This window comes from Polypterus senegalus, chromosome 8 (genome assembly GCF_016835505.1).
Source record: "Polypterus senegalus isolate Bchr_013 chromosome 8, ASM1683550v1, whole genome shotgun sequence".
NCBI classification, from domain to species: Eukaryota; Metazoa; Chordata; class Cladistia; order Polypteriformes; family Polypteridae; genus Polypterus; species Polypterus senegalus.
In genome coordinates, this window is record NC_053161.1 from 166,982,415 (window position 1) to 166,999,321 (window position 16,907).

Sequence of the window (16,907 nt, forward strand, 5' to 3'; positions counted from 1 at the left end):
CCACTTCAATCTTCTTTCCTGTACTTTCTTAGGTAACTCTTCTACTTTTGCTGTACCTCTGATTGTCTCATTTCTATCCCTTTTTTTTATAACTTCACACATCCATTTTAACATTCTCATTTCTACCATATCCAACGTCTTCTTCTGTGCTTACTTTACCACCCACGTCTCAGCTCCATACCTCATTGCTGGTCTCACCACTGTCCTAAAATCCTCACCTTAAACCTTTGCCTTAATTCTTCATCACATAATACTCCTTCTACCTTCTTCCAATTATTCCATCCACACTGGCTTGCCAATACATTTAATTCTCTATTATGGGCTACCACTGATCCTAGATATTTAAGCGTATCTGCTCTTTACAATGGCTCTCTCTGCAGGCTAACTTCTGAATCCTGTTCATCATTAAACCTCAGATATTATGTCTTCTTCCTATATATCTTCAATCTTCTGTCTTCCAAAGTCAGTCTCCATCTTTCTAACTTTCTCTTTTCTGGTGCTACAGAACACAATATCATCAGTAAAACATAAGTAAATCATAAGCAGATCAAAGAGGTAAGAGCTTCAAGAAGATCCCTGGTGCAGACCTCTTCTAACTGGGATCATGTCTGTTACCCCAACACTGCTTTTAACCCGAGTCCTCTCTCTCTCCTGGACAATTCTCACATTCTTCTCTGGTCCTCCTTTCTGTCTTCTGCTCATCCAGACCTCTTGATGTGGCACTCGATCATAACCTTTCTCCAAATTAATAAACACCATATACAGACCTTTCTGTTTTTCTTGATTTTTCTCTCTCCGCTGTCTCAATGCACAGACTGCATCAATTGTTCCTCTCCCTGGCATAAAACCAAACTGCTCCTCCCGTATGGTGGTGTCTTCCTTAAGGCCTCTCTCTATAACCCTGTTCCAAATTTTCATTGTGTGTTTGAAGGGCAAACCAGCCCAACTTGGTGTTTGTCCCAAACTTGGATAAACAGAGACAGACGCAAGAGGCAAAATATCAGAGCACATGTACGTTTTTATTGAAATGCCTTCCCTGTTTCCCACAGGCACAACATAGTCCAAATAGCACAAGCACACAATACCCAAATCCTTTTTTTTTCTTTCTCCTTCTGTTTCTCTCTTCTCTTCCACTCCTCTGGTGAAGCTCTGTCTCCCTCCTCCCGACTCTGACTCCCCGAGTAGTGGTGGCTAGCTCCTTTTATAAGGCACCCAGAAATGCGCCATGTGCTCGTTGTCGTACTTCCGGCAGCACTGCTGGGTGTAGGGGAAGAACTGTTGTCCAGGGCTCAGCAGGCATTGCAGCACCCCCTGGCGGCACCCCCGGATCCAAACAGGGCTATATCCAATTCCAACTCTCATGAAGCCCTGTGGGAGTCCGAGGCACCGCTGCCACCCAAGGGGCCTGCCATCTAGCGCTCCAGGGGAAGTAACACTTGGTTGGTCCTTCCAGCATGGAGGTATCCTGGCCATCCGTCACAAGAGGATTAGTGTCAGAAAGGACATTTGGCTGGAAAACCTAATCAAAACTTTAATGATGGAATCAGTCCTGTTTGTAGTGTAGTTTTCTTGATTAACTAGCCATGGTACGTTTTGAAGCCTAGGGATAATGGGTCTGTAAAGATGAGGGCTATAACAGAAGTGACGGAAACCACACAGAATGCTACTAAGGTGCATCATGATCCCTGATCTAAGAGTGAATCACATACTCGAGGACATCAGTGGAAATTAAGGTGCATTTAAAACTGACCACAGGAAGCACTTCTTTATGCAAAGAGTTGTGAGACTCTGGAACAATCTACTGAGACATGGAGATGAAACAGAAACCTTGAGAACCAGCTGAACTATTAGCTAAACAGACAGGCTTATTGGACTGAATGGTCTCCTCTCATTTGTCAGATTTCTAATGTTCTTATAATGTGATTAACCCTGGCTGTGTCACCAGGGTGAGGGCTATTGGTGTTGAAAGACCCCAAACATATGAGGACCCCAGGGCCATCACTGATGACACATCCTGTTTCATACAGTAAGTGTATCTAGGAACGTTGGACATGAAAATTGAAACTGACTAACTGATTTTACTGAATCAGCCTACAATTTAGGTGTTATCCTAGACACCAGCACACACATTATAAAATGTGTTTCTTGCATGGAAAGCAAAGACTTTATCTAAATGTGCAGGATACTTAGAAATTAATTTGTACATTTACTTCTTGTAGGACTGACTACTGCAATACGCTGTTCAATGCTTGTTGAAATCATTCTTCGTGCTGCTTTCAGTTAATTCAAAATTTCTCCTGCAAGAATTATTACAAGGACTAGAAAATACAAACACATAACTCCAGTTCTCCAGTCCTTACACTTCCTCTCAGTTAAGTTTATGGGTGATTTCAAAATCTTTCCCTTAACATGTAAAGTCTTAAATAGTCAAGGCCCTACTTACTTCTCAGAGATTATCATTACTTACAAACATGAGTGCCCATGCTGACCTGCTTATGACTCCAAGGATTAATAAAATAAAACAGTGGGAGGTCGAGCTTTTAGTTAAAGGACACCAAATCTCTGGAATAATCTGCCTGCTTATATAAGAGATGTCCTTCAGTTTTAGCGTGAAGACTCGCTACTTGAGCCCAGCATACCCTGACTAGAGCTGCTGATTGGCTGTGTTTATTGTATTTTGCCTGCCTTTAACCGACTATTCTCAGGTTGCTAGGGGTTTTTAGTTGTCAGCTTTGTTAGAAGGCAGTAAAGAATTGAACGAAGAGAAGCTGAGTCCAAAATTTGTATACACAGGAAAAACTGAGGTCAAAACCATTAATGTTGTGATTGGGAATCACAAATGTAGCAAAAATGGTTGGAGGCTGCCAGAAGAGGCCCATGCCAATCCAGTTGTTAACTGCTGGTTTTGGCCTAGCAAGCATCAACAATGGAAAACTGGCTTAAAAGACTAGGATATTGCCAAGATATTTTAAAAGACTTGTATAAAGAAGGGTAAACAATAATCTATATAGATTAAGAGTTTATTTGAAACAAATAGAAAAATACAAGCAAATGCTGAAAAAATAGACAAATAAAACTTGCTTAAAAGGCAATCCTAGGCCAACAAGTCCCAAAACACAATTCAAAAGATGAACTCCTATCCATCCATCCATTCTCTAACCCGCTGAATCCGAACACAGGGTCACGGGGGTCTGCTGGAGCCAATCCCAGCCAACACAGGGCACAAGGCAGGAACCAATCCTGGGCAGGGTGCCAACCCACCGCAGGACACACACAAACACCAAGCACACACTAGGGCCAATTTAGAGTCGCCAATCCACCTAACCTGCATGTCTTTGGACTGTGGGAGGAAACCGAGCGCCCGGAGGAAACCCACGCAGACACGGGAGAACATGCAAACTCCACGCAGGGAGGACCCGGGAAGCGAACCCGGGTCTCCTAACTGCGAGGCAGCAGCACTACCACTGCGCCACCGTGCTGCCCTTGAACTCCTATAAAAAGCAAAAAAATCACAAAATAAAAAGCAGTACACCCCACCAATATAGCAATACTCGTGATAATTCAAACAGAAGCACAATGATCTCCAATGATCTGAGTGTGCTAAGCTCTGACCTTAAATAGCCAGTGGGTGGGCTCAAATACAATGATGTCAGGATGGCCCACTCACAAAACATGAGGAGTAGAAGGGCAGTTGAAGGGACAATCCACAATTATGAACATTACAGAAAATTTAAAAAGATGAAAAGTAATAATTCAAAAATGACAGTAAATATAGAGAATTGCACAGCAGTTATGAAAATGAAAATCAGAATGAGAAGGAACACACAGAAAGTCATTTAGCCCTGAATATGCTTTATAAACAGAAACAGCTGCTTGTTTTGGGAATCCCAAATTATAGACGCCAGGAGGACACACGCCCTGGCATCCCAAAACAGCAATGGGGATACATCTCTACCCAGAAAACAGGTGGCAAAAGCAAAATATTCTACAAGGAGACAAGCAAAGAATGTGGCAGTGGCCTGCTTTTAAATTTTTATTAAGAAGAAAAGTAAACCTTTTTAAACTGAGGGAAAAGTCTCGTGCCGTTACAAAGTCTCGGTGGCTGTAAAGTTTTCAGTAACATTATTGGTGTCCCAACCCTCAAAATTAGATTATGCTCAGTAGTGCCTGGAGGATTCAGAGTGTGTATTAACTTGTGGATTTTTCTGTGAGTATTTGGTGGCAGCGTCAACAAGTTGTTTCCGCAAGACCGCGTTAGCTGCGGAGCTCAGCTCGGAGCGAAATGAAGTGAATGAAATGAGGTGAATGGGAGGGGAGATGATGACGTGACTCCCCCACCCGCCTTAACTGTCAACCCCCCACAAAGACAGTCTCTCGGAATTTGCATAAGCACAGTCCTTCACCAGCAATTTTAAATTAGTTACAAAGTGATCAAAACTCTCGCTTATACCCTCGCCCCTCTCATTAAACTTGTTTCCTGCGTAATATCGCATTTGTCGTGGGCATGACAAACGCCAGCGGCAGCCTGTCTATGAACTTAATTTAAACTTTAGGATTACACCGTGCTTTGTTTCCGAAGTAGCTGCACTCATGAATATGCTTGTATGCGTCAATCGCTTCAAATTTTTTTGCTACCTTCTCAATTCTGTAATGCGTTTTTTGAACAGTTTTGATTCATTGAAGTGATCACTCGTACTGTGTTCACAGTCAGTTCACGTGAGCCGCTCTCTTTTGTGATTTTGCGATGTCCATGGCTTTATTTAATGTTAGCTAAGACCCGGCACTTAAAAGTTTCTCGCTACAGCAATTTTAACTCCGTTACAAAGTGATCCAAAGTCTCATTTATACCTCGTGTCTTCTCATTAAACTTGTATCTCGCGAATATCATATTCGTCTTAGGCATGACAAATGGCAGCGGGAGCGTGTCTATAAATTTAATTTAAACTTACGGTTTACACCATGCTTTGTTTCCGCAGTAGCTGCACTTATGAATATGCTTGAATGCGTCACTCGCTTGATATTCTTTTGCTGCCTTCTCAGTTGTGTAATGCGTTTTTTCTTCAGCGCTCTTTGGAGCTCTTCCTTGTTCTCTACGTACTGCGTTCACAGTCAGTTCACGTGATTACATGGGAGGCGTGATGATGCGAAATGCAACTCTGCCTCCCACGGCCATCGAGCTGCAGTCTGTTACAGTATATGGACGAAAATAGCTTCCAGTTATGACCGTTACGCGTAGAATTTCGGAATGAAACCTGCCCAACTTTTGTAAGTAAGCTGTAAGGAATGAGCCTGACAAATTTCAGCCCTCCACCTACACGGGAAGTTGGAGAATTAGTGATGAGTGAGTGAATGAGTCAGTCAGTCAGTAAGGGCTTTGCCTCTATATATATATATATATATATAACTGCTCAAAAAAATTAAAGGAACACTTTGAAAACACATCAGATCTCAATGGGAAAAAGAAATCCTCCTGGATATCTATACTGATATAGACTGAGTAATGTGTTAGAACGAAAGGATGCCACATCGTTTGATGGAAATGAAAATGATCAACCTACAGAGCCCTGAATTCAAAGACACCCCAAAAATCAGAGTGAAAAAATGATGTGGCAGGCTAGTCCATTTTGCCAAAATTTAATTGCAGCAACTCAAAATTGTACGCAGCACTTTGTATGGCCCCTGTGTTCTTGTATACATGCCTGACAACATCGGTGCATGCTTCTAATGAGATGACAGATGGTGTTGTGGGGGATCTCCTCCCAGATCTGGACCAGGGCATCACTGAGCTCCTGGACAGTCTGAGGTGCAACCTGGTGGCATTGGATGGATCAAAACATAATGTTCCAGAGGTGTTCTATTGGATTTAGGTCAGGAAAGTGTGGTGGCCAGTCAATGGTATCAATTCCTTCATCCTCCAGGAACTGCCTGCATACTCTCACCACATGAGGCCAGGAATTGTCGTGCACCAGGAGCCACTGTACTAGCATAGGGTCTGACAATGGGTCCAAGGATTTCATCGTGATACCTAATGGCAGCCAAGGTGCCTTTGTCAAGCCCGTAGCGGTCTGTGTGACCCTCCATGGATATGCCTCCCCAGACAATCATTAGCCCACCACCAAACTGCTCATGCTGAATGATGTTACAGGCAGCATAATGTTCTCCATGGCTTCTCCAGACCCTTTCACTTCTGTCACGTGCTCAGGGTGAACCTGCTCTCATCTGTAAAAAGCACAGGGCACCAGTGGTGCATCTGCCAATTCTGGTATTCTATGGCGAATGCCAATCGAGCTGCATGCTGCTGGGCAGTGAGCTCAGGGCCCATTAGAGGACATGGGGCCCTTGGGTCACCCTCATGAAGTCTTTCTGGTTGTTTGGTCAGAGACATTCACACCAGTGGCCTGCTGGAGGTCATTTTGTAGGGCTCTGGCAGTGCTCATCCTGTTCCTCCTTGCCCAAAGGAGCAGATACTGGTCCTGCTGATGGGTTATGGACCTTTTATGGCCCTCTCCAGCTCTCCTAGAGTAACTGCTTGTCTCCTAGAATCTCCTCTATGCCCTTGAGACTGTGCAGGGAGACACAGCAAACCTTCTGGCAATGACACGTATTGATGTGCCATCCTGGAGAAGTTGGACTACCTGTGCAACCTCTGTAGGGTCCAGGTATCACCTCATGCTACCAGTAGTGACACTGACTGTAGCCAAATGCAAAACTAGTGAAGAAACAGTCAGAAAAGATGAGGAGGGAAAATGTCAGTGGCCTCCACCTGTTAAACCATTCCTGTTTTGGGGGTCATCTCATTGTTGCCCCTCTAGTGCATCTGTTGTTAATTTCATTAACACCACAGCAGCTGAAACTGATTATCAACCCCCTCTGCTACTTAACTGACCAGATTAATATCCCATAAGTCTCATTGACTTTATGCTATACTCTGATTAAAAGTGTTCCTTTAATTCTTTTGAGCAGTATATATATATATATATATATATATATATATATATATATATATATATATATATATATATATATATATATATAAGGGGTGCCCCAGAGGCCAGACTCCAGACACAAGTACCCATACAAAGTCAAAGGTTCAAATAAAGTGAATTTCATTACAGAAAAAATACCTTTTTCAGGTTCTTACTCCAAAACGAGTATTCACAAACACAATTCCAATAATAATTCTCCTCTACTCTCCTCCAACTGCCCTGGATGAGGTTAAGCGGCTTCTTTTATGCCAGACTTGGGGGTACTTCCTTTATAAACATGATTACACCCTGGAAGCACTTCTGGGTCAGGAGGAACCTCTTTAATGTGTGTGAGTCCTCTCCCCACAGCTCCTGCTGGTGGCACCCATGTAAATTGACTGGGCTGACCATCAGGACTACAATTCCCAGGGTGCCTTGCGGGTGTACAAATGGGAGCTCAACTAGACGGATGCTGACATCTGGCATACTAAGAGACTTCATGGCCTCAAGAGACAGTCCTTTCTTGTCCTCCCATTCTATCTTTCCGGCTATAAAGGAACCTGGCCATGACACCAGCCCATCCAGAATCTTCCTTTATGGCCAGATCAAGAACCACTCTCCTTCATGGTTGGCATGCCAGTCTACCACCTTGGCATAGATACCTGTATATCTTGCTTTATGTTCCATGTGTTTTGTCGGTTGTCCCACAAGAGGCAACACCAACTGCCCGTCACTGCAAGGGTCTGCCCTCAGCCCTATAAAGGAAGGGAAAACTCACAGTCCTTTGCTGTTTATTGTGAATGTGCTTGTGGTGGTGCTGGTGTGTTTCTCTGTGTTTTTCTCTTTTAAATACTTGCTTTTCTTTTTGGACATTCTTGAATTTTGTTTGCTTTGCATTGCCTTTATTGTTTCATGTAACCCCTTTGACCGCTTGTGCTCCCCACAGCAAATTTTGTGAAAATAAACCGTTATATTTATAAAGATTCTATGTTGCCCTTTTGTGTGACTAGCCCCCTCTAGTGAACATTTAGAGTAATTGCTGATAATTTTGTGCTTCATGAATGTCGAGTTTATACCATGTAGCCCCTTTCACCATTTTGTGTGGTCTGTTCATAGCAGTGCCCTCCAGGTTGCCTATTCTGGTCATGATGACATTTATACCACCAAAGCCAGAAAAACAGCAACAGGAGACATGACAGTGGTGTTCTAAAATGAAGATAACAAAAAAAACAAGAGGCTTAAAGGCCCACCTAAACACTTCAACGGTAGAATGAGGCAACACCCAGGCCCCAAAGATTTGAAAGCAAAGCCTTTTTGTGCTTTTTTTATCACATGAGCTGCATGGGAAGCTGTCAGCTGTCTTTTGTCTCTAACACAGAGCGGAGCCTAAGCAGTTTTTTTATTTTTCCATCAATCAATCAGGTCTGAGCTTCTACTCAGCACCTCTGAAGACCTGCACACTAGTCTGCCTGGACATTTTAATCCTACTGTCTCTTTATTTTTATGCATTGCCCTTATATGCTGCATCATATATGATCATTTTATATTTTATCATTTAAAATTTATTTTGTATATTTTGCGTTGTCCTTTTATATTGCACCAATACTACCAAGACAAATTCCTAGTACACATTAGAGTACCTGGTCAATGAAGTGAATTCTGATTCTGATTCTGAAACACCTTTATTTTAGGTTAAATATTGTATTTAAATAACTTTGTTATTACGCTTAAGCTGAAGTTTCATTTTCAGTGCCTCTCCCCATCATACTCTACTGCTCCACTGGCTTGTGCTTTGGTTAAGGTAAGTTAGTTTATTCCACATTTACAGAATCTGACTGCTGTCACTATGAGGAGAAGGCAGTGGGTCCCCTCCATCTTGTCTGCAGTTATTTAATTTATGAAATTCTTAACTTGCTTTGGATGATGTAAAGACAAACCTAACGTCCATTCATATGTTGAAGAATTTCCTTTGTATGATTATTAGCTGTTATTGTTCCTATAATTAACTCAGAGCAATTTCGTAATATTGCAAGAATCCAATCAATTCTGTCGTTGCGTGATGCTGAAACATTAATACCAGCATGTGTGTCTTCTACGCTTGACTGTTGTCAAGTCCTTTTATCCCGACTTCCTAGTTGTGCTACTAGAATTCTTCAGCTTGTTCAGAATGCTGCAGCTAGAATCTGGACAAAAACAAACAAGCAAAAAAATCTATTTTTGCGCACATAACACTCGTTCGAACTTCTCTTCACTGGTTACCAGAACATGCTAGAGCTGATTTTAAACTTCATCATGTGACAGTATAAGGGCTTGAATGGACTTGTAAGACGTTATGTAGCTGAGCTAATTACACCATACACCCCAGTAATCCTCTTCTGCTCTCTTAATGGTCATTTGTTCATTCAACCAGTTAAGAAAAACTCAGTGGGTCCTTATCTTGCGAATGGAAGTGACGTCATCAGACTCGTGCAGAATTTCCCGTTTTTGATCAGCAGGAATATCGGAGGAAAGATTAGTGCACCCCATCACCCCCAGGCCTGGTGTGGGATTACCTTTGATTGGTCCCTCTAGCTGTGTCCCATGCTCATGTGTGTGACACTTGTTAACATACCAGGGCAGGGAATGTAGTGAGAAGTCAAGCCGAATGACGCCTTTGATTGGCTAACTAAAGATTACAATATGCAAGCTTTCGAGGCAACTTGGGCCCCTTCTTCAGACAAGATGTAAATTTACAGTCCATTCTGCCTTTAGTCTGTGGTTGTTATTATTAGAGTCCTTTTCAGGTTTTTTTTTTTTTCTGATATTTTAAACAACCGTTCTTGATTTCATTTGGTTCTACTTTCATTTAAAGTATTGGAGAAGACAATTCTAATATTTAATTGATGTTAAAATAATTTCACGCAACACAAATATTTTCTGGTATGGACCCCACCTTTAATTTTATGTTTGACTGGGAGTGTGTAGGACTTGAACACGAAATTTGAACTTGGTTAATTAATCAATAGTTTTGCCTTTGGCAGTGCTGGTAATTAATTAAATGACTCGGTAAGGCTCCTACTTTATTCACCTTACCTTTTTCTGTTGTTGGAGGAGATAGTGATCTGTGGCCCGTTAGACTTATATCAGGGAAACTGAAGCTCATTCATTTTAAAGAACAGGATAATACAATTTATTAATAAACACAAGGATTATGGAAGTATGATGCATGCATGAAAAGTGCCTTGCAAAAGTTTTCAGCCCCATTGAAAGTCATCGCCACTTTCTAGATTTCCTAAGATACACAGATGTGGTAGAGATCGACATAATAATTAAAGAAAGAGACTTATCCTCTACTAGGAAAACCTCTTAGATTCAGTAATCAGGCAGGAGAAAGCTTGTCCATTGTGTCTTTTATTCACTCATCAGCAAATGCCAAAAAGGGAGCAGTCTGTTACAGATTGATCAGAACGGTCAGAATAGTAAGGGCACAGGTCCATTTATAAATAACTGAATTTCCATAACAGTGCTGATTAATGCATATACATCACCTATCATTTACTCGGATAGGTTTGTTGGCTTACACACCCAATAACTTACAAAATAAAAGTCTATTTTAATACACTCGTATTCTTTTCATATATCTTAGAATTCAGCTGTTACCCTTGAAATTTCTGTGTAATGTGACAACTGTCCAGTCTTGCTGTTTACCAGACGTCTCTTAATCATCTCCTAGTTCATTTTGTATGCGATATCCTGCTACATCCCTGTCTTTGTTGGTCACTTGGCCATTCTTGGTTTCCTGATATGCTTGAACATTTATTAACCCTGAATGCTATGTTACCCTAATATTATTCTCTCAACCAGGTTCCTCCAAGAACTCTTTTTATTGACAGTGACAGTGTCAAAAGCTTTTTTCTAAAAAACTAAATAAAAGCTGAGCTTTATTCTGCTGCAATAATAGCTTTAAGTTGTTTTGGGGGACGTCTGAATCTGCTTAGCCCACTGCTCAGGAGTAATTCTGTCCCATTCTTCCTGGCAGATTTTCTGCAGATCATTGAGGTTGGTTGTTCCAGAGAGTGGCACAGACTCTCAATGAGGCCATGATCAGGATTTTGACCAGGCCATTGTTAGACGTTCACTTCTTTGCTGCTGTGGTCCCCGGCCGGGGCTGGAGCCTGGCCAGGACGCCCAGGAGGACCAGAGGAGGGCTTGTGCCTCCTACAGACCGAGAGGGGGCGTTCGTCCTGGTTATACTGGAGGCCTCGGGTAGAGGGCTTGGAAGCCCAGCCCTGTAGGGACCCATGGCCACCGCCAGGCGGCACCCCAGTGCCTGATCATCCCAGGAGCCCGGCACTTCCGCCACACCAGGAAGTGCCGGGGGGAAGACGACAGGGGACACCCGGACGGCTTCAGGGTGCGCAACCGGCACTTCCGCCACACTGGGGTGTGTCTAGGACTGATTGCCGGGAAGCAGCTGGAGCCCATCCAGGTTCATGGACAAGAGTCGGGTGGAAGAGTGGCAACGTCTGGAGGAGGAAGGAGGCGGTGGGAAGAAAAGAGAGAGAGAAAGAGAGAGAGAGAAAAGGAAAAGGAGAAAAGAGAAGGCATTGGATTGGCCTGGACTGAGAGGGGGGTTGGTGAGCAGAGTTGTACACAATAATGGAAAATAAACCAGTGATTGTGGGTGACATGAACGTGTCTGCCTGTCTGTGTCCAGGGCGAGGTTCACACTGCCTATTCCCTGTGCTTGTGATTACTGTTCTGTTGAAAGGCCAACCTTCTCCCAAGCCTGTATATCTTAGCCAACAAGATCAGGTTCTCTTCCAGCATTTTCCTGAATTTAGTTCCTTCTATTTTTCCATCAAACTTAAGATTCATAGTCACAGTGGAAGCATCCCCACAGCATCGTGCTGCTACTACCACCAAACTTTACTCCAGGGGATGGTGGGCAGTGTTGAGACTGTGCCATACCTGGTGCCATCAAAGGCTCTACCTTTTCCCACAGCCTACCTGAGTCCCTCTTATGCATCGTGTTGAACTCCCGAAGTACCTTTTATGGATTTTCTTCAGTAATGGCTCCTTTCTTGCCACCCTTTCATATAAGTCACTATTATGGAGATCTCTTGATATTGTGAAAACTGGCTTCTTTGTCACTGCCATTACTGGTCCACGTCTTATATGGGCACTGAGTACTGATTGGCAGAGACTAGGTGGTGTGGTTCACCTTCCACATCCTGATGATGGATCTAGTAATGATGGCTGGGATGTCCAAGCACTTTGATGTTTTCTTTATTCTTTTGTATCACTTTGTCTCATACTTCAGGGGTCTGCTCTTTAGTCTTCATTGCCACAGCCTGTTTAATGGCTCCTAGTCATTCCAGTTCTCTAACTGGAAACCAATTATTCAATGAGGAACACTTTGCCACTTAAAGCTTTTGGAGTCTAAAATATTAGAAAATTTTATACTTAGCAGTGCTTTTCAAGCTTTTATTTTTTAGAAACTAGGGGGCTTTGCCCCCTGCTCGCTTCGGTTGCCAACCCCCAGGTTTGTTCCTGTGGAAATACAATTAAAAGTGTTTTTTTATGGGAATTGTTACATATGCATTATGTTCGCTTTTTATTTTAAAAACTTATATAACACCGACCGTGAAATGTTTGTCCTTGTGATTTGTTAATTGTCATTGCAAAAGCTATTCTGACGGGAGTTTTAATACGAATGGCATATCAAGATCTCCTTTTTGCCTGAACAGCGTTTCGAATTCATTCAATAAAAACAAGACTTTCTGATAAAACAATCTACTTACAAAAGTCAGAATATCCAGAGCCGATATAGCCGGTGGCATTGTTGTCAAGAAGCTGCTGATTTCTGGCCATTATGGATTGCACGCCATTGTAATAAAGAAATCTGGCCGACCGATAGTTCTGGATATTGCCATTGCATCATTCATGATATAACTGTTGCAATGCTCTTGGACTACCTTGATATGATGAAGGTAATATTACTGCTTTACCTATTTTGAATATAGAAATAACATAGTATGTCCCTCCAACACTAAGGATCCTCCTAAACCCCAGCATTCTGTTATAAACAAATTAAACTCTTTCACTAGGATAGATTTACCTGATTTACAAAAAATAATATCTCAATTAAAACCCTCCACCTGTGTCCTTGACCCAATACCAACAAGGTTTTTCAAAGAAGTATCAGGCGTGCTAATTGATAATGTTCTGGACATAGTAAATTCGTCACTAGATATGGGGGTCTTCCCAGACTGTCTTAAGACTGCTGTAGTTAAACCCCTTCTTAAGAAACATAATCTCGACCCCTCAGCTCTTGAAAATTTTAGACCCATCTCTAACCTGCCTTTCTTAAGTAAAATTCTGGAGAAGGCAGTCATTATGCAGTTAAATGACCACCTCAATAAACCTGCTATTCTTGATAAATTTCAGTCGGGTTTTACAACAAATCACAGCACAGAAACGGCACTCGTTAAAGTAGTAAATGACTTGCGAGTGAATGCAGACAGAGGCCATTTATCTGTTCTCATCCTCTTAGATCTGAGTGCTGCATTTGACACCATTGATCACAACATTCTTAGAAATCGCCTTAGTCAATGGGTGGGCCTCTCTGGCAGTGTCTTAAATTGGTTTGAATCCTACCTGACAGGGAGAAAATTCTTTGTGAGTTGTGGTAATCAAATCTCAAAGACAACATGATATCCGATATGGTGTTCCACAAGACTCTATCCTGGGTCCGCTGCTCTTCTCAATCTACATGCTTCTGTTAGGTCAGATTATCTCAGGGCACAACGTGAGCTACCACAGCTATGCTGATGACACACAGCTGTACTTATCAATAGCACCTGATGACCCCGATTCTCTCGATTCACTAACACAATGTCTGACTTATATCTCAGAATGGATGAATAGTAATTTTCTCAAGTTAAATAAAGAGAAAACTGAAATCTTAGTGATTAGCAATAATGGATACAATGAGGCTATTAGAAATAAACTGGATACATTAGGATTAAAAGTCAAGATGGAGGTAAAAAGCTTAGGGGTAATTGAATTTTAAATCGCATATTAATCAGATCACTTGGACAGCATTTTTTCACTTAAGAAACATAAGTAAAGTTAGACCTCTTATATCACTGAAAGATGCTGAGAAATTAGTTCACGCGTTTGTTTTTAGTCGACTAGATTACTGTAACGCACTCCTCTCAGGACTACCTAAAAAAGATATAAATCACTTGCAATGAGTGCAAAATGCAGCTGCTAGAATCCTAACTAGGAAAAGAAAATCCGAACACATTTCTCCAGTTTTGATGTCACTACACTGGTTACCGGTGTCATTCAGAATTGACTTTAAAATTCTGCTTATGGTTTATAAAGCCTTAAATAATCTCGCCCCATCTTATATATCGGAATGTCTGACACATTATATTCCAAATCGTAACCTTAGATCTTCAAATGAGTGTCTCCTTATAATTCCAAGAACAAAACTTAAAAGAAGTGGTGAGGCGGCCTTCTGCTGTTATGCACCTAAAATCTGGAATAGCCTGCCAATAGGAATTCGCCAGGCAAATACAGTGGAGCACTTTAAAACACTGCTGAAAACACATTACTTTAACATGGCCTTTTTATAACTTCACTTTAACTTAATCCTGATACTCTGTATATTCAATTCTTCATAATAACTATTCATAGTGGCTCTAAAATCCGTACTGACCCCTACTCTCTTTTCTGTTTCTTTTTCCGGTTTCTTTGTGATGGTAGCCTGAGCCACCTCCACCTACTCAAAGCTTCATGATGCTCCAACAATGATGGATGGATTAAAAGGCAGAAGTCTACGTGACCATCTTCATCATCAAGCCCTTCCGTGAGAACCCTAAATCCAAAGAGGACTGTTTCATTTATGTTAGGTAGATTGCCCAGAGGGGACTGGGTGGTCTCATGGTCTGGAATCACTGCAGATTTTATTTTTTTCTCCAGCCGTCTGGAGTTTTTTTTTTGTTTTTTTCTGTCCCCCCTGACTATTGGACCTTACTCTTATTCTATCTTAATTAATGTTGACTTATTTTGTTTTCTTATTGTGTCTTTTATTTTTCTATTCTTTATTATGTAAAGCACTTTGAGCTACTGTTTGTATGAAAATGTGCTATATAAATAAATGTTGTTTTTTCTATATGTCTAAACTATTGATATTTGAATTTTGAACGTGATCATTGAGACCTTGTATATGTTCCATTCTAAGTTTAGCTTGATTCGATTTAACAAAGAAGACGATTAGCTGCGACATACGCATTAATAATGTGATGTTCTGACAGACATTGAGATGATAAAAGTGGGTTAAATACATGGGAACGTATCGCTAATCTTGACCCAAAATATTGTGTGGGTGTTATTCATTTTTCTGAATGCGTTTGTTTCATATTGTACAACCGTATGGCGATGTATTTGACATAAATGACGAGTCATGCTTTTTCTTTGGATATACTCGAATATCTACTCTGTCTTCGATATCTCCATCTTTCTAAAGTATTATCGCTGACAATTCGTCACATGTGGGTTTATTATAAATGCGACTGCGATCTTTCGGATTCATATAGAAATCCAAGAAAATTTCTTTGTCCGTGTTTTTCAGATATATTGCATGTAAAGTGCAATACTTTTGGACGTATGGATTTGTATCCATTATTGGCTGTATAAGTTCCAGCACATCGGATCATTTAACTCTTTCAATTCTGTGTTGCATCGCTTCTCCGTGATTATAAATATAAACCTGACCAAATTGTGTTTTTTTTCTAAACTAAACTTGTTGTAGCTGAAATTGTTGCAGGATCATAGATACTCATACCGTATGGTACTTTTCCCTGATGGCAACACGAATTAGACGATGTACAAGTCTCCGACTTAAACTTTAAAACCTTACAATATCTACATACTTCCAACATATCACCTATATGCATATATTCGATCTTGTTTTGCTGTTCCGTTATTTCACCTAGTAATTTGTTTGTGCGAATGTGATCTGTACTCTGTTTTGTGACACCTTCGAATATTAGTACTGTACTTGCTCTGCGTGTGTATCACACCAAGGTTTTTTTTGGAGCCTTTCGAATTCCACTGCTTTCATAATCTGTAACCTGCTCTGTATGTGTATGGTGCCAATGTGTTTGAATGTCTTTATGAAGTTCTACTGTGTCTTTTACTATTTGTTGTTTATTTCTGACCCCGTCTGGACCTGCACGGTTTTCAGTTCCACTTGTTCTGGGCTGATTATTACTTTCCTAGCCTTGGTCACCATCTCATAGGAACATGCTTCCAATAGATGTCAGTATGACGTGACTTGACCGTGTAGCGGGAAGTGAAAATGTCTCTGCCTCTCTGAAGTGTCTCTCAGAAGATCACGTCTCATCGCAAGATTTTCTTTTATAATAGAAAGATATACTTTTGATAAATAATTTACTTTGGCTTTAAAAATAAACCATACACTTAGGTTGTCAATAGAAAAAAACTTGGAAGAATTTGTGTATGAATCTTTTGAAATACAAAGAATGCTGATGACTAACAAGGGGACTGAATACTTTTGCAAGGCACTGTATATCTTCTATACTGTATATATAAAAGTCAAATACCACTGACTCACTCATCACGAAATCTCCCGTAAGGACCATGAGGACTTGGGACTTGAAATTTGGAATGTAGGTTATCCTTGGCCCATAGCTACTCGCTAAGAAACGGTTTTAAAAATTTTGTGGTCCAGAAGTCCACGTGACCGTCATCATCAAGTCCTTCCATGATAACCCTGAATACAATGAGGACTGATCATTTATGTTAGGTAGAATACCTAGAGGGGGCTGGACGGTCTCGTGGCCCGAAACCCCTACAGATTTTATTTTGTCTCCAGCCGTTTTTTTTTTTTTTTTGGTTTTTCTGTCCTCCCTGGCTATCGGACCTTAC